This window comes from Ursus maritimus, unplaced genomic scaffold (assembly GCF_017311325.1).
Source record: "Ursus maritimus isolate PB19 unplaced genomic scaffold, ASM1731132v1 scaffold_5, whole genome shotgun sequence".
Classification (NCBI taxonomy): Eukaryota; Metazoa; Chordata; class Mammalia; order Carnivora; family Ursidae; genus Ursus; species Ursus maritimus.
In genome coordinates, this window is record NW_024426663.1 from 41,129,401 (window position 1) to 41,147,330 (window position 17,930).

General features: G+C 44.9%; 1 long non-coding RNA gene across 1 annotated transcript in view; it reads right to left on the reverse strand.

The window, feature by feature from the left end:
- Nucleotides 1–6,289: 6,289 nt before the first annotated feature.
- The window catches only part of LOC121100717, a 155,354-nt gene continuing 143,713 nt past the window's right edge, over nucleotides 6,290–17,930 (reverse strand). Inside the window, exon 3 of the long non-coding RNA XR_005832483.1 lies at nucleotides 6,290–6,558. This is a non-coding gene — a long non-coding RNA (uncharacterized LOC121100717). The remainder of the gene's footprint in view (nucleotides 6,559–17,930) is intronic.

The window sequence follows — 17,930 nt, forward strand, 5'->3', positions numbered from 1 at the left end:
TTTCACTTCCCTAAAAATTCCCTGTGCTCTGCCTGTTCGTCCTGCCTCACCGTCCCCAACTTCTGCTAACCACTGATCTTTTCTCTGTCTCCACAGTTCTGCCTTTTCCAAAATGTCATCTAGTTGGAATCAAACAATATGTAGGCTTTCCAGATTGGCTTCCTTCTTGTCTTCCATGTCTTTTAAGGTCGTCTGCGTCTTTTCATGGCTTCATAGCTCATTTCCTCTTAGCCCTGAAGAGTATTCCATTGTCTGGATGTACCACAGTTTCTTAATCTGTTGCCATTGAAGGACATCTTGGTTGCTTCCAATTTTGGGTAACTATGAATAAAGCTGCTATAAACATTCATGTGGAGGTTTTTGTAGAGATGTGAGTTTTTCGATTCATGTGGATAAATACCTAGAAGCATGTTTCCTGGGTTTTATGGTAAGAGTATGTGTAACTCCTGCTTTCCAAAATGGCCAAGCCATTCTGCATTCCCATCAGCAGTGAAGGGGAGTCCCTGTTGCCATCCATCCTTGATAGCATTTCATGTTGTCACTCTTAGGGGATTTTCGCCATTCTCATAGGACAGTGGTATCTCATTGTTATTTTATTTTGTAATTCCCCAGTGACATATGATATTGAATGTCTTTTCCCATACTTACTTGCTATCTGTATATCTTCTTTGGTGACATTTCTGTTCAGATCTTTTGCCTTCCTTTTAATTGGGGCATTTATTCTTTTATTGTCAAGTTTTAAGAGTTTTTGGCATATTGTGAATATACTTTTACCTGATATTTGGTTTGCAAATATTTTCTGCCAGTCAGTGGCTTGTCTTTAACTTGTTTACTTTTAATTTACGGCTGCTTCTTTCTGAATGAGGTTGAGCACTTTTTCATATTTTAAGGACCATTTATATTTTTCTTTCTGTGTATTGTGCAGTCATATCCCTTGCTCTTCTCATGTTCGTGACTTGACAGATCAAACAAAATCTAACCATTACTTGATAATTGAGTCATTAATATGAACACTGATCGCTATACTATACCATCACTGTCCAAGCTGTTTTGCTGTCTTGGGCCCTTATATCTGTCCCCCCCCTTCCACATTTCCTCCTTTCTCCCTAGGTTTTAGGATAAGCACCATCACTTTTTGCTTCCCTCATATGTCTATCTTTCAAAATTCCTGCTCCATCTTGTAATTGAGTTTCTTTTTTTTTTTTTTAAAGATTTTTTTTTAATTTATTTGACAGAGATAGAGACAGCCAGCGAGAGAGGGAACACAAGCAGGGGGAGTGGGAGAGGAAGAAACAGGCTCATAGCAGAGGAGCCTGATGTGGGGCTCGATCCCATAACGCCGGGATCACGCCCTGAGCCGAAGGCAGACGCTTAACCGCTGTGCCACCCAGGTGCCCCTGTAATTGAGTTTCTGATACTTAACCAGTAAAATGTGTTATAATAGCCTGGGAAGCCTGATTCATGAGTCAAGTTCATAGGCCACACACAGCACATAAAGTTGAGACATCTATTTTGACCACTCAGGAGTCTTTATCATGTCCTGCTTCTTGGCCTTCTTCAGAAGATTCAGAATCATCCAGCAGGTGAATTTCTGGTTCTAGCATTCTCTGCTAGGACATTGGAGGGCGCTCACAGGTTAGAACCCTGAGTTATGAGGGGGGCCCATGTGCCCCTATGTTACCATACATATAAATATGACTGCCTTGAGTTGGGGAGAGTTTGTTCTCTCACTCTCCAAAACAGCAATATGAATTTTATATTTCTGGAAAACTTTAAGCAAATGACTTTGCAGGGGTGTTTTGCTGTGGAGACTCCTGCAATGCCTGTGCATGCCGTGCACGCACATTTCCACGATGCTTTGTGACTGGAGTTTCCCAGGAGTTACACGGGAAGGGGACCCAGTGCCGTGGCAGCCCTGCTCCATCCCATAGATGGCAGTACGCACACTTTTTAGCACTCATCTTCATCTTCCTTGGAACTGGGCTCCTTCAGGGAAAGAAAATGCAGGAACTGTGGAGTAATAATTAGCCAACAGAATCAAGTCTTTTGAAAAGTTGGCAAGAAGCCTTATTAAAGGAGGTAATAATGGTCATATTTTGCACTTCTAATGGGGCCTTTTATCTCTAGGCCTCCAAAGAGCCTGTCTGAGTTATGTAAAGGAAAACAAACAAACAAACCCAAAAAACAAAAACCTGGAGCTAGGTCAGAAGTCAGGAAACAAGGGCTCTGTTTGACATTCTGGAAGCTTCTCTCATATCACAGTGAAGGTAGACTGTCTCTGATGTATTGAAACACCAGGAATTGGTGCTGGTTAGAAAAGGAAAGGCCGCAGTGTACTGTAAGATAAACTCCACATTCCCAGGGAATACGGAAAACATGCCTCTCTCAGAGTTGTTTTTCTGTGAAAATAACAATAGAGCTTTAAATACTTTACCTCCCATAAACACACGGACAGCATGATTATTCACAGTGAGCTAGACAAATTGAGAAAGAGTTTTTCTATCCTCTTTCACGTATCAAGGTGTAATTATCAGCACATCCTTGTATTTATTCCTATGAGACTGGAAATAAATACTGCTGCTGATGGATATCAGTCCTGTGAATTCGGTATCATTCATTCTTTATCTCTGGCAGCGGTGGTAGCAGAAGTAAACGACTGCAAACACGCGTACACAGCAAACGCCTTAAATCTACAAGATACGGCTGTCCTCCTTGTCCCACAGTAAACCTGCATCTTCAATTTCCCACACAAACTCCAGATCTATTGAAATCTTGGAACATTAAAATTCTCCTTCATTGTTGTCAAGGTTTAGTAACTTGACAACCAGAAGACAGACTCTCTGACTATTTGAGAGAACGTAGGTTTGGAAATAAAGAGCAGCTTTTCCTGGTGCATTAAAATTTGCTTGGGGCTGGGCAGGAAGAATACGTTTCATAATAACCATTCTTTGGCTGTGTGACTTTGACTTTGGGCAAGCGAATTAACCTCTCTGAGCATTAATGTCTTCACTTAGTAATTCCTACCTCACAAAAGTTGGCTTAAGGATTAAATGAAATCATGAATGTAAAAGTGCTTAGCACAACACCTGTCACTCAACAGGTATTCAATAACTACTGGTCATTAAAAAACAGACATACCACATACAAACATACATACATATCTATGAGAGAGAGAGAGAGAGAGAGAGACCCAGACTTCTATTGGGCTTTCCTCAGAGCCTCAGAGATTTAGGTAAATTGCTTCAAACTCCCAAATTCTGAACCCATCAGTCATCCTTACAATTCCTACAAGTTCATGGTCTTACCTCCTCTTGATTTCTCCCAATTCTTCTAAATCCAAAAGTCTCAGGTTAGTTTAGTGCCTGACTAACTATCATGTGAAAAAAATCTTGCCCTCTTTCCCAATCTGGTAAATTGATCAGAGATTCACATTGAGAAAAGATGGGATCTTGTACCTCTCGGCTTTCTGCCGTTTTGCTGGCCTCCCCTCATGCCTTCTATCTTTCTAAAAGTGCACACTTGCAACGTGGAACTCACACCCCTATGCAGCCCCAGCCCTGGAAGGCACAGCCCAGTCCTTCATCCCTCTCTCCAACCACTTTTCAGATGGAGAACAATTCCATCTGACCAAGTGAATTGTCCCAGCCTCCTTGAAATTCTGGAAAATATAGTATCTTCCTCCTTCTTGTCTTATGGTTATTAATTCATTGTAAAACTCAGTGGTTAACAATCTCATAGATAATGCCATTTCCTTTATACCATGGAACAATCTATTCTTATGCATTTACATGTAAGAACATACGTATAAACACAGTAACATTATTTATTTCATACCCCAAGAGACATACAACAAGCTATTCTTTTAAGGATTACTTAGAGGTTTTTTTCCTTTTAGAATTTTAAATATGTATATACAACGTTTTTCTATTCATCATATTCACCCTTCCCTGATTTTTTCTCTACTCAGAACACTTCATCTTTTCCTGGTGGTCCAGAGTCATCAGTAGCATAATTGTGATGATGCTCTGCGCTCTGGGGGTATTGATTGGGCCGTACGGGGCTACCTGCCCCTGCACTAGCTAACCTCAGCGTTGTGTGTGTCTGGAGTTGCTGTGTCTGGTTGTTGGGGTTTTCCTCTACTCTTGAACCTCTTTGTCTCTTTTGCTGTTATTAATGTACATTGTGTCCACAACCAATTCTTTCCTCTACAGTTTCCAGGGGCAGCTTCCATTCTACAGATTGATGAAAACAGGGCAAACATTAAGGTGGTTTCAAAGTCAAAACCACTGGCATAGGATCCCTCATATGAACTCTCCTATAAGCGGAGCATGCAAGCTTTGCCATGCAGACTGCCTTCTAGATATGCTAAGTGGCTCAGTCATCTTTTTGCTGAGCTCTTCTGGTTTCTGGCTGGACTTTAGATTATTTAAATCCTATGGAAAATGAGCTGAGAGGAGTGATAGGTTGCTGTACTGTTTTCCTATTGATCTCATTTTAAAATTCTAGATCAGTGACATCTGAGGGCTGAGATCCAGTGGATTTCTATGGACATCGCGTACCGGGGGCACCTGCTCTGACTGATTGGGGCCCTGGCTAAACCAGTTATAAGCTTTGGTTTGCCACTGGTTTGCGAATTTTGAATGTAATCCTGGAGGGGCATACCACTCTAAGACTTAAGGAAGATTCCATATAATGAAAATCTTAAATCAAAATATTTCCTATGAAGGCAAAAATAATCACCAAACAGAAGGGCATCCATAAGGCCAGACTATTTTAGGTGATCAGATTATATTCTCATTACCATGCTGCATAGTTCAATCTAAAAAAAAAAGTTTTCCTGTCTTCATGCCCTCCCTCCTTCTGTCTATCCTACAGATGGCAGGAAAAAAATTTTTACCAAAATGCTTTCATTGAGAACGAGACAAACTATTAAAAAATGCCAGTAGCAAGAAACTTTTTCCTTTCTAACTTTGAGAGTTAAGTATGCTAATTAAAAAAAAGAAATATCCTGCAGGACTTCCACAGTTTGAACAGGTTTCTCCTGAGTTTCACATTGTTAATACTCGAAAATGAAGCCTTGCCTACATTCAGGAAACACTCGTGACTCCTCTCTCTCGGTGTGCTCCGGGGACACGGAGGACCGCAAAGGGACGCTACATGACGGTCACCCAGGCATTCTCTGGCAGTTGAGCACAGTACAAGATCAGTAGCGACATGAGGTGCCCCGAGCCCACGCTGCGTGTGTATCATTCCTGAAAAGATCCCTCCTTGCAAGTCATACATGTATAATCGACCTGCTTTTCTCTTCGGCTTGGTGCCAGAGCAATCATAGTGACGAGACGGATTGCCTGGGTTCAAATTCTGACCTTACGCAAGTCACTTAACCTCTCTGTGCCTCCATGTGTTTATCTCTAAAAAGTAGATTGTGACAGTGTTCACTTCACAGGGTTGTTTTGAAGTTCCTGAAATTGACACATATAAAATCCCTAGAAGAAAGCCCAAAACATAGTAGCACTAGGTCAGTGTGTGTTTCTCATTATTGTGTTCGGAATGTGGACAGGGGCCCTTTAGAATGAGACGGTGTAGCTCTCGTGTGGATTTTCAAGAGCTTGGGTTTGGGGAGTCAATCTCATGTGATTCTGGCATTTGCTCTCTCACATCTTGGTAGCATGACCTTGAGCAAATTACTCAAGCCCTCTAAGCTTTAGTTTCCTTATCTGTAGATGTGGTTAATTATAACACCTTCCTCATAGGGCTGCTATGGAAATGAAATGAATGTAAAAAAAACCCCACAAGATGCCTGGCACATAAGAAAGTGCTCCATAAATGTTAGCCAAGGAGATGTGAAGGAGGAGGAGGGTGTCAGTGACATGATGACTTGTCTGCTGAGAATTTTAAAAGGTAATTTCCATATTTCCCTTGGGGGAGTGAAGGAACATGCCAGAGCTGTTTTGGGGGGAACTGAGGGGCATAGCTTACATAGTTCTCGCTGGGCTTAGCTGGAGGACAGAGGCAAGACCAACTGAAAGCAAACTAAGGCTTGGGGCCCCAAATCTTGCAGGTACTGGAGTTGAAACATCTCCAGAATAGAAGTTCAGGGCTTCACCCTGCAGCCTCTGACCAAGAGCAAAGCCGCTAAACCAGGGAGATAAATAAATTGTCCTGGTATGAGACTCAGGTCAAAGAAGACAAGCGCCTGGAAGAAACTAGGATTCTACTTTCTGGGTTTTCCTTTAGTCAATCCCATTTTCCTGAAAGAGACCAGGGGAGGATGACTGGGATGGTTTAGCTTCCATTCTGCTCTGTCATTCACCTTGGAATGTCTTCTTTCCTTTTCCCTGGAACATTCCTACCTTCCTTTCAAGGCCAAGTTCAAATGTCCCTCCAGAAGGCCAGTCCTCTTGAGCTGTACTGTCTGTTACGGAGGTAGGAGAGGTTGGAGAGGGACCATGAAATTTTCGGAATAGCTACTTACCTCGGATTCCTGGGATTTCTATTCGCCACAAATACACCATGTGAATTTTTGCATCCGTGGTAACCTGTAGCCCTCCTAAGTGCCTGGATGGAATGGGAAGACAATGAACAGACAATTAGAAGTTTTATAAGAATTTGAAGGTCTGGTATATCTGGATGGCTCTGTAGGTTAAGCCATCTGCCTTCAGTTTAGGTCACGATCCCAGGCTCCTGGGATCTAGCCTGGGATCTAGGCTCCCGGCTCAGCAGGGAGCCTGCTTTTCCCTCTCCCTCTGCCCCTGCTTGCGTTCTCTCTCTCACTCCTTCTCTCTCTCAAATAAAAAATAAATAAATAAATAAATAAGTATCTTTTAAAAACAAGGATTTGAAGGTCTATGTCAAGCAATGAAACTGTTTCTACTCCGTATTGATTGTGAAGGTCCCATGGAGCAATGGGAGCTCCTGGAAAATAGAGACCCAGCCTTGCTGGCTTGTGACTGTTGCCCAGCACTGCACGGCGAGCTCAGTCTGACACAGAAGCCGTGCACCAGTGCAACGGGGAGCAAGCTCCCTGTCTACCCAGAGCCCAGAACCACCTCTGTAACTGTCTCCCATCTTCCAAACGCATCCTTCTCGGGCCATGTAAATCCAGGCCACAACATTTCTAATATTTTTCCTATCTGCAGACAACTCCAAACTTACCACCCACCCACATCTCTTTCCAAATAGTTCCCTGTCCCGCATGCACCCCGTTTCTCATGCACCATTGTTTTAATTCCCCTTGCTTCTGGTGGCTCTCCCTAACTCATTCAAGTTCATCGACACTCCGTTTAAAATGCTGCCCACGGAACTGAACTCATTCTCCCCTCCTCCGGCCTGCTGCCCTTCTCTGCCTTCCCGGCTCTTTGTTAATTGAACCAGCCGTCATTCACGCTGGCTACTCGGCACTCCGTTCCCGCACCTCCTCCGTAGTCTCCCCCACCCACCTCCCGTCAGGCACTAAGTCCTATTGATTGTTCCAACTAAATATTGAACAACTATAGTAGGTATTCAGACAGTGTGTGGTGAAGGAATATAAATGAATAAAATTCATCACTTTACATTCATTCCTACTACTTCTGCCTTGAGTGAGAGTTTTACTTTGCCTTGCTTTTATTTTTAAAAATTTCAAAAGTACAGAAAAGTTGAAAGAAATTGTGATGAACATTCATATACCATCCCCTAGATTCATCAACTGTTTACAGCTTGCCTCAATTTCTTCATTTCTCTCTCTCCCTCCCCAACACACGCACATGTACACACACTCACACACACTTTTGAAAATGTGTTGACAAACAATTTGAAAGTCAGCTGCAGGCATTGTGACATATCATCTTTAAATACTACAGCACATATCTCCAAAGAAGTATGAAATTCTCCTTAGGAAACAAGTTATTTCCCACAAACAGTTTTAGGTCCGTGAAATCCATGAGATCACATGCAAAATGTTGAACATATGAGCGGTTTGCTGGAAAGGAAATTCACAGCATTCACCAGAGGCTCAAACCCCTAAACCCCCACCCCAGTCTCTCCCTCTTGAACCCAAGTAGGCTAGCAATCTGGTCAGCTGTGGGTGCTCAGCCACCTCGGACTAGTGATAATTCAGAAGCTACCTAAAATGCACGTAATGGCTTCTTCCTATTGGCTGCATGAGAAAGTTAATGTTTCTTAGCATAACACAGAGAGCTTTTGTGATTGTGATTCTGAGGACATTTCCAGTCTTGCACGGCTCTCTGCTCCCCAAAGGAAACTGGCCACGTATCTCCACCCTGGTCATGCTCCAAGCTTCACCTCACCCCACCCCCACTTCCTACTTGGTTCCCCTCTTGGCAAATTTCTCCTTCATCTTCAAGACCCAACTCAGCTGCCACTGCCTCTGGGAAGTCCTCTGCCACACTCTCCCCAGTTGTTTCTGCCTAGAATTTATACAGTTCCATTATCTATGTCATTTACTACACTGATTTGTTTCCATAGCTTTACGCTCAGTGATGTTGTGAAACACTTGAGGTACAAGAAAGGAGATGCACAATGAAAGGATCGCATAGCCCACGCTAACTGCTGGAACTCCCCATCCTCCTGCCGCCTGGTCCTCCGAGACACGTCTGCACCCTGACTCCAGTGGGCTCTCCTGGTCTTGGACCCTGGATTTGCCTTCACCAAGGGCATTTACATCTCTCCTCTTGTGATGCGCTTGGCTCCTCTAATTTTGGCAGATTACCTCATATCCACATCCCTACAGTCCCTTGGCTGTCCAAATTCAACTGTGTGAAAAGACAAGCCTGTCTCCAGACATGGTAAAGACACCACAAGATTTAGTGGGGCACAGACACCAGGAAATGAGCGTCTGTCCAGGCACTGAAATACCAGGAGCAGAATCAGTTCCAAGGCTTGGTGAAAAAGTACTAAGCCAAACTGCAGGGCTACAGCTACTCGGAATAGAATATGATGCTATGGAGGGCTGAGCTGTAACAGCTGGCACCAGGAGGGATGACAGGGATGCTGGCTGCACCCCTGCATGGGGAAGGGAGGAGAGCGCAAGCTTGAGGCTGTGTTCTTTGATTTTTCTAGGGTGACTACGTTTTGCCTTTCCAACATTGGTATGAATGCTTCTAAGCTAGAAATCATATCCTGACTTGCAAGATGGCAAGCAGCTGGCCTTTTGGCTGGAGTCCAGGTCTGCAGCCCAGGTAAGACACCTGTACTGTATTACTCCAAAGCAGAGTATGTCAAGTGAAACAGAGTAATGGGTTGGAGTGGGGTTGGGGTGGTGGTGACTGTTCTGCTGTGGGTCTATTTGCATTCAGGAGGGGTTGCCAAAGAGGATTGTCAGGAGGGGTTGAGGATTCAGAAGAGAGGGGTTGGGACATCCTGCTACGCCTCCAGCTTCCCCAGGGAGTAGCACCCCAGTGGCCCTGGGCCTGTGCTGGGAAGCTCAAAGACTGCTAAGCTATCTGCTAATGTCAAGGCCGACCTCAGCTGGCAGCGCCCTCTTCCTCCTGCTTCCCTGATGGGTTGGTCCCTGTGGGGCCCCCAGTCCCATGTGGCTGCCCCCAGCCCGTTTCCCACCATGGCTGCCTTCTTCTCCCCCAGCAGGAGCGCCTGGGCCCCGGTGAGCGATGTTTCTGAACGAATTCAATCCCCTATGCTCCAATCGGAATGCATTACCAGGCAGGGCGCGTCAGCTTGGCGATTTGGCTTCGACAATACATCTCCTTGCTTTCATGAGTTTAAATCAGACTTTAAAACATCGCCCTTAATGTTCTTTTAATGCAGTTTTCTTCTGAATGAGTTCCCTTTAGGTCCAGTCCTTGTCATTAATACACTCTCTTGGCAAATGAAGGAGGGCTTCTTCGAGGAAAACCCTGCCAGTTTAGGAAACCAGTTGAATTGCCTTGGTGATGCCAGGAGCCTCTTTTGCATTTTACAAGGACACTTGAGAAAACAAAACTCTCTGACCGTAAATTTAATTTTCTCTTGACAGCCTCGGTGTCTCTACAGCCCCATAAGTTATCCATTACTTCTTTCTTCTGTAATTAAAAATCAAGGGGGGAAATGTACAGGATTAACAAGTTCTAATTTTCATTGATGAGCTCTAAGAGCTTATCAATAATGGGATCAGAAAAGCCGCTTCGCCTAAGCTCTATTTTTCTAGGGTGTCTGAGTTTGATGGAGAATCTCCCTTAGGGTGGAAAAGGCTGGCTTTCCGAGGAGTCCCACTGTCAAAGTCAGGAAGAAGGAGCAGGGCAGGCCAAGCAGGTCTTCAGCAAGAGTGAGCAGAAGAGCGGCCTGGGCTTGCAACTTTTACAGACTCAGCATTTGGGCTCGGGGGAGCTGATTACAGGGAAAGATTAAACAGGCTGTCTTTCACACACATGTTCCTTTTCTATGGACGGCTTCTGCAGAAAAGGAGCTTGCTCGTATCTGCTTAGGAGGAAGAAAGATATTTCCAATTAAAAGAATATCGGTGGTAATTCCTTTTGAGTTATACATTTGTAGCTACAAATGCTCTATCAGGGGACAGGGCCAACCACCCTGTTTCTCACCCACAGGGATGTAGCTGAGTATGGGTTTCTCCAAGAGACACTGTGCTGATCCATGGCATCTGGGCTGCGTCATTTCAAAAGCTGTGACACACAGGCTCCCAGTGAATGTGACAAGCATGTGACAGGAATGAGCTGTTTAATTGACATGCACAGGTTCCACAGAACTCCCAATCAGGTGCATAAATGATTCAAGCTAGGATTTTTTTTTTTTTTCTTTTTTTAAAGCAAGGGCAAGTGAAGTGTCGATACGGTGAACAGGAGCCCAGCACCCTGCTTGGGGGTTCTTCTGGAGGACAGCCTGCTCTGCAGGAGCACAAAGGTCTCCAATATGTTCAACAGGGGTTGGGCTTATGAGTTGCAGGCAGATATTGGATGGTTTGGTTCCCAAGCTTTCTTGCTTAAAGCTGGAAAGTTCAAGCTATCTCTGGAGACCACAAAATGCACGGGGTAACAGAAAAGGCCAGCAGCTGGGGATTCTGTCAGTGTGATACCAACTTGGCGCCTGCTACAAAGAACTTCTTAAACCAAGACTGGAGAAGCACAAACGACTGAGTTGCCCATTTCCAAGAGGTCACCTTTTCTGGGTATCCTGCCAGCCTCCCAGCAAAGCAACCCTCCTACCCCCAGCAAGAACAGACCTCACTGCAGCAAAGTTTAGGTGCCAAGAACAGTCTCATCTAGAGAACATCGATGGCACAAAATCCTATTAGAAGTGATACTATACGGAGAAGGTAAGAGCATGGACTCTAGCCAGATGGTTGAGTTTGAAGAGAGGGGTCAACTCTTTTTTTTTTTTTTTTTTTTTTATTTTTTATTTATTTTATTTTTTTTTTTTTTTGAAGAGAGGGGTCAACTCTTATCAGCTGTGTGATCTTGGGCAAATTACTTAACCACTCTGCACCTCTATGTTCTTTTCTATAAGATGACTTTAGTCCCATTTCACAGAGTTATTGCAAGGTCTAAATGAGTAAATGCAAGTAAGTCATACGGAACAGTGTCCAGCATGTAGGAGACACTCAACAATTATTAACAACTTATATATTATGCCATCTAAGCATACTATTTAAGATCATACTAAAGGCAGTATGATTGGCTTCTCACAGGCCTCTCCAACTCCATGATTTTAAATAGCTTATGGTTTCGAAAAAGTGGGGTAATTATGATGGTACACAAAATGATCTTTGGGGATCACGTGGATAGGCATTTTTATTATTTTTATTATTTTTATTTTTATTATTTTTTAGAGATTTTATTTATTTATTTGACAGAGATAGAGACAGCCAGCGAGAGAGGGAACACAAGCAGGGGGAGTGGGAGAGGAAGAAGAAGGCTCATAGCGGAGGAGCCTGATGTGGGGCTCGATCCCATAACGCCAGGATCACGCCCTGAGCCGAAGGCAGATGCTTAACCGCTGTGCCACCCAGGCACTCCTGGATAGGCATTTTTAATTTAGTAACTATGAATTTACTACATATCAGAAAAAAAAAATCAAGTCCATTATTCCCTGAACATTGCTGATCCAATTGAAGATGATAAGGCTTTTGAAAAGTGAACATGTGTGGGGTGCCTGGGTAGCTCAGTCAGTTAAATGGCAGACTCTTGATTTCAGCTCAGGTCGTGATCTCAAGCCCGGTGTCCAGCTCTGAGCTCAGTGAGGAGTCTGCTGGAGATTCTCTCTCTCTCTCTCTCTCTCTCTCTCTCAATCCATCCCTCTGCTCCTTCCCATGCTTGCGCACTCTCTCTCTCTAAAATAAATCTTTTAAAAAAAAAGTGAACATGTATACAGTATGGGCAAAATCATAAGGACACTTGAGCTGAATCTTAAAGGGTAAGTAGGAGTAGCAGAGGAAACTCCTAGCAGGGGGACTGTCTGTGCAAAGGCCCAGAGAAAATCCAGCATAATAGCAGGGAGGAGACATGCAGCTGGAGAGGGACAGTTAGAACACAGAGGACCTCATATGTCCTGTTAACAAGTTTGGACTTTGTCCCCCAAGTGATGGGAAACATTAGTGGATGAGGTTCAAGGAGACTCTTAGAAGGGAGGGGGTTAGGACACTTGCCAATTGAGAGATAAGAAGGATGGGAGCAGAAGCAGTGGTCATGGAAAGGGTGAGAGAAGGAGGTGAAGTCAGTAGGTCTTTAAAGGTCAAAGAAGATGCTCAGGATTCTATCTGGACATCCAAATAGATATTGTGTCAACAACCAAACCTGGTATGAAGGGGGTTGGTGAGGAAGACGACCTCTGATTGAGGGCAGGGTAAATATCAGTTTAGTTTGGGACTGTCATTTGAGGTCACTGTAGGGAGACTTTTGGCAGGCAGATCTGGGCCAAAGTCTCATTCAAAGTCAATGGGAGGTAAGCAAATGGACATGCAGGGTGCTCGCTGGCTAGTTTAACAAGAGGCGTGGATGAGATGGGGAGAAGAGAGGCCAAGGACAGCTCTAGGTCAAGGAGTGGAGAACCTTGAGCATGTCTTATTGGCTGACGGTGAGAAGCCAGCAGAGTTGGGGAGGCTGAAGCCCAGAATGCCTTTGAGCCCCTGGGCTGACCTCATCAGTGTCCTCAGCGTGATCTGTGACTTCATGCACTTACACATGCTTTTATCTTTGCTTGTCCCTAGCCTCCAGCCCACTCTGGCTTGCCTCCCAATGTTTGTGTCTCTCCTTCCTTTCTTCCTTCATTCAGTAAATATTTATTTAACATCCGTAATATGTTCTAGGGGCAAACAGACAAATCATGGAGCATCTATTCTAGTGAAGGGATGCAATCAACAAGAAGTAAAATGTAAGCTGCAGAGGATGGTGATAAGTGCTCTTAATGAAAATAAAGCAGGAAAGGAAGATAGGGAGTGTCTGGTTGGGTGAGGGGTAGGAGTAGTGATAGCGAGTAGAGAGGTCAGGAAAGATGTCATGGAGAAGGTGACATCTGTGTACAGATCTGGAGGAGAAGAGGGAAGGAGGGATGCAAATATCATGGGAAAACATGTTCTTCATAGAGGGCGCACTGAGAGCAAATGCCCTGAATTAGGAACAGTAACAGCAGCACCCCGCCCCCCACCCCCGGAAGGTGTCCAGGGTAACACGGTCGAACCAACACACATGTCATCAAGACTCCATCCAGGTGGAGTTTGTAGCTCATTGTCTTTGTAGCCATGACATTAGGGACTTGACCTTGATTGTGACACAATTTTAAAGAGCCATCACTTCACTGCCTATTTCTATCCTCTTTGGCTCCTCATTCTTCTCCACTTCAAGCTAACTGCTCCAGGTTGTACCCATTCAAGAGGCCCACCTTCCTCCAAACTCATGGAGAGAACCTAGGAAATGTAACATTCTTTCAACTTTTGGTATTCACTACACCGTATTGCTAACTGGGTTTTCAATCTGGAGCCAGGGTTTAGGAGTGATGAAGGAGACCAGATGGGGGAAAGCCAGGATCGGAGGTAAACCCTAGGACACGGCAATGCCAAATTCCAGGAGCAAAGGAAAGGGTAGGTGTTACCAGTCTTGAATCTGGAAATCATTCTGGAGCTCCAGCTCTGTCCTGTGGGAGTGGCCAGGTAAGGAATAACGACTAATGATTTTAAGATCAAATATTCACAAAGTCAATTCAGAGAAGGGTGGCAAGCAGGGCAACTTACGTAACCAAGAAGGAATATGCTGGTAGGCAAGTATGCTAGGGTAGGTTCAGCAGCAGACATGTGGGAAACCCAAGTTCAGGGTCAGGAAATGCAGTCCCCACTGCACCTGGAACTCAGACAGGACTTTGTTCTGGCTTTAATGGAACTTGGATCAGGCCTAATGCAGTGACGAGCCAGGAAGTCATTGGCTTGAGATCCTTCAATCCCCTGTCTAGGGACAAGACTGGTTCCAGGGTCTTGGCCCGGGCCAACCTTAATTGTGGGATTAAATGGCTCCAGTTTTGAAAACTGGGATGGCCACATCCCAGAACCCAGCCAACCCTTAGAAACATATGAACAATTTAATTGTTGGCTCCAATTATTCGCCAGTTCCTGTAATCCTCCTTTTGCCATGGCCAGCTCTCGAAGGAGAATGCTTCCCAGCCTCTTGTCTTTACACTTGGCCGTGTAACTTGCTGTAACCATCAAGAAACGGGTAAAAGTAATCGTGTGTCAATTCCAAGCCTCGGCCTGAAGAGGCCTCGCACATTCTCACCTGCCCTCTTGAACTTCCGTGATCAGCATAAGAAGAACAGACACTGACTAGTCTGCTGGTCCCAGAAGGAAAATGGAGACATGAGGAACATGGCCACCCTGACCATTGCAGCCCAAAGCAGAGCTACCATTCAAGCCCAGTCTAGACTAGGCAGAGTTCAGATGGCCCACAGATGCAGAGGCCACAAGGAATAAGTGTTGTTTTAAATTGTGAAGACAAAAGACCAAACAACTTTTTGTCCTGCCTCAAGGTGCCTAGCACGGTGTTTTGCTCCCAGAACCTCCAAATGGACTTGCTAGTTTCATTTGAGATGCTCAGTGGAAGCCAGCTGGATATATGGGTTCTTCATGACGAGGAGAAATTGAGACACTCCCACACAAGTGACAGGAAGTAAAAAGCTGCCAGGCCATTGTCTTAGACACCGGGGACAACGACCACACTGCCTGTCCTGTGCCTGCCCTGTGCATAGTCACGGTATCTGAAGGAGAACACCGGAGGTCTAGAGTAGTTTGGGACTCACAAAAAATAATTCATTATGCATAATGGTGATGTTGGCAGTGCATGCCAAATGGTTAAATCTAATGTAGCATACAGTTTCATTAAGGCACAACAAAATTAATCTATCCCTTCCCACCAGGAGGTTTAAACAAAAGCAATGGGGAAGGAGCTGCATGTAAAAAGCAGCAATTCATTAATGAAATGAAGACATGTAAAATAATTAGGCTTATAACAAGAGATTAGAGAACTAAATTAACCCTTCTGTTTACTTTGCACAGGATGCAACAGAGAAGTTTGGCAAACGTTAAGTTATTATGGAAATGTCATCTTGAAAGACTAACCTGGTGGACTCCCATGAAAGGAGTGACCTGGGTCAGTCCCCAGTCTAATAACTTTGTTTGTGATAGTTAAAACCCTATCCGCGAGGTATTTCTGTTTGGGTCCCAGAGGCACGAAAGTACAGCCATGGAGTTGCAAATGAAACAGTTAATTCAAAAAAGTAGGGGTTTGATGTTGACATGCTGTATGCTAACTGGGGTAATTAATAATATTGAAACGAAGGGGCTAATCTGAATCAATGGTGGGCTGAAGCTTTCCTCTGCCTGGTTAGTAATGATAAGCCAAGGGGGACAATTGAGCTTCTTTTCTTAATAACTCCCGAGTCCTCGTCTGCATGGGGGAATGGTAGGAAAAAGAACCTGTCCATGTGATGGAGTAAAACGCAACCCAGGACAGAACAGACTAGGAAATGGGACGTGCACATCCTGGCAGGCACCCTCCTGGCCCAGGAGCCCGAGGCTGAGGCTTTGGAACTTGACCCTGATTTCTTGCACCTTAGCTCCCTAATTTAAGGGCTGCAGTACAGACTTGTGGGCTTGTATTTCCCCCACTGCTTCAAACTCCTCCGTGTGTTGTTGGAAGAAATCTAGACTCTTAACACCTTTCCACTCTAAATCTAGACTCCGTGAATACTGTCACTGATGTTGGGGACATGCCGAGAGCTGGGACAGGGTGAGCACGGTGAGAGCACAGACACCCCCTTCAATGAGGAGAGACAGCTAGAAGCGCCATGCCCGTGGGACAGTGGCCGTGAGTAGTCAGAGGGCAGTAGGAAATGGCCCAACCTGCTGAGTCCAGCAAGATCTTCTGGATGGAGATGGGAGCAAGGCCCCCTGTAGGACTGTACCCACAGTGGCAGCCCACAAAGGACAGCCTGGCCCAGGCCAGGGTCTACAGTTCCCCTGCTACCCCTCCATGCTACGCCCAAGGCCGCAGATGCTCTCGTGTCTCACACGTGGTGACACCATCTCTTCCAGCTTGCCTTATGCTGATGAAAAGCACTGGCTGTGAATTCATTCCACATGATGAGCTGAGGATCACAAGGTGGTGTGAGATACTGAGAATCGAAACTAACTTTTCCTTGGCACCTACTTTGTCAGTGGTGATCTTCCTACATTATCTTGTTTTACCACCCAGTGTCAAGGAGACTGTGTTCCATTTTACAGATCAGTAAACTAGAGCTGAGTCACATTAAGAAATTAGGCTGAAATAATTTCATTTATTTGTTTATTTTTAATTTTAAAAAATCACTATTATTTTATGTATTTATGTACTTATTTGAGACAGAGAGAGAGAGCATGCCCACTCGGTGGGGAGGAAGGGGCAGAGGAAGAGGGAGAGAAAGAATCTTAAGCAGCCTCCACACCCAGCATGGAGCCCGACGCGGGGCTCCATCTCACGACCCTGAGATCAAGACCTGAACAGAAATCAAGACTCGGACACTTAACCGACTGAGCCACCCAGGCGCCCCTGAACTGCAATCATTTTAAAGAGTACTATGACTTTTTATGTTTTCACAGAGACACAAATCATCCTCTATGGCACCTCTCCAAACTATCCAGAGAGCAGAGCAGGTAAAATCATGGTGGGGAGACCAGAGATCAAGTACCTCAAAGACAGGTGTGGTTATCTCTTTGTGCAGGGGAGTCTGGAGCACGTGGCCTGAGGGCACGCCCCTTTCCCACCCCAGCCTCACTAGCAGTGGGAAGGTAAGTAAGGCACGGGGAGGAGTAAGAGGAGAACACGGTTGGACAAACTCACTTGGCTACTGGAAGAAATCTTAGTGGCCCGTTTTTCTGAAGAAGTCCAAGTGAACAGCAAGCATCATTTCCAAACTAAAAGTAGGGCAATTGCTTCAATACAAGTATCTTTAATAAAGGGTATTTGAAATTCTGGAATTTCTGTAGAAATAGGGCTGCCCGCTTGGAGAAATTTCAGAGAGCACGGCACCCGCATCTTCTTGCGTGTCCCCATGAATCCAGAAAAGCCATCTTTTTAGCCCTGGGTCTTTCCACACATGGTCCTCCTGACCCTCCTTGGCGCCAGCCCAGAGACAAAAGAAAGCAAGTATGAGGAAAGAAAAAGAAAAAGACACCCTGTTTTTTTCCTCCTTGGAGTTCTTGATGCACATTCCTATTCTCCAGCTTCCACATGAGCTACTTTTCTATCTGTTCATTGGTTCGTTCCTTCAATGCTCATTGACCTGCCTACCGTGTGCCAGACACAGGGCTGAGCTCTCCTCCACAGTACGCGTTTGTCCCAACAACCTGAGAGGAGGGCACTGTTATCTGGTGTATACACGAGCAAACGGAGCCACAGAGAAGCTGAATGATTTCCCCACACATCCTAGCTCCCAGATGTGGCAGCCAGCCTGTGAACCCA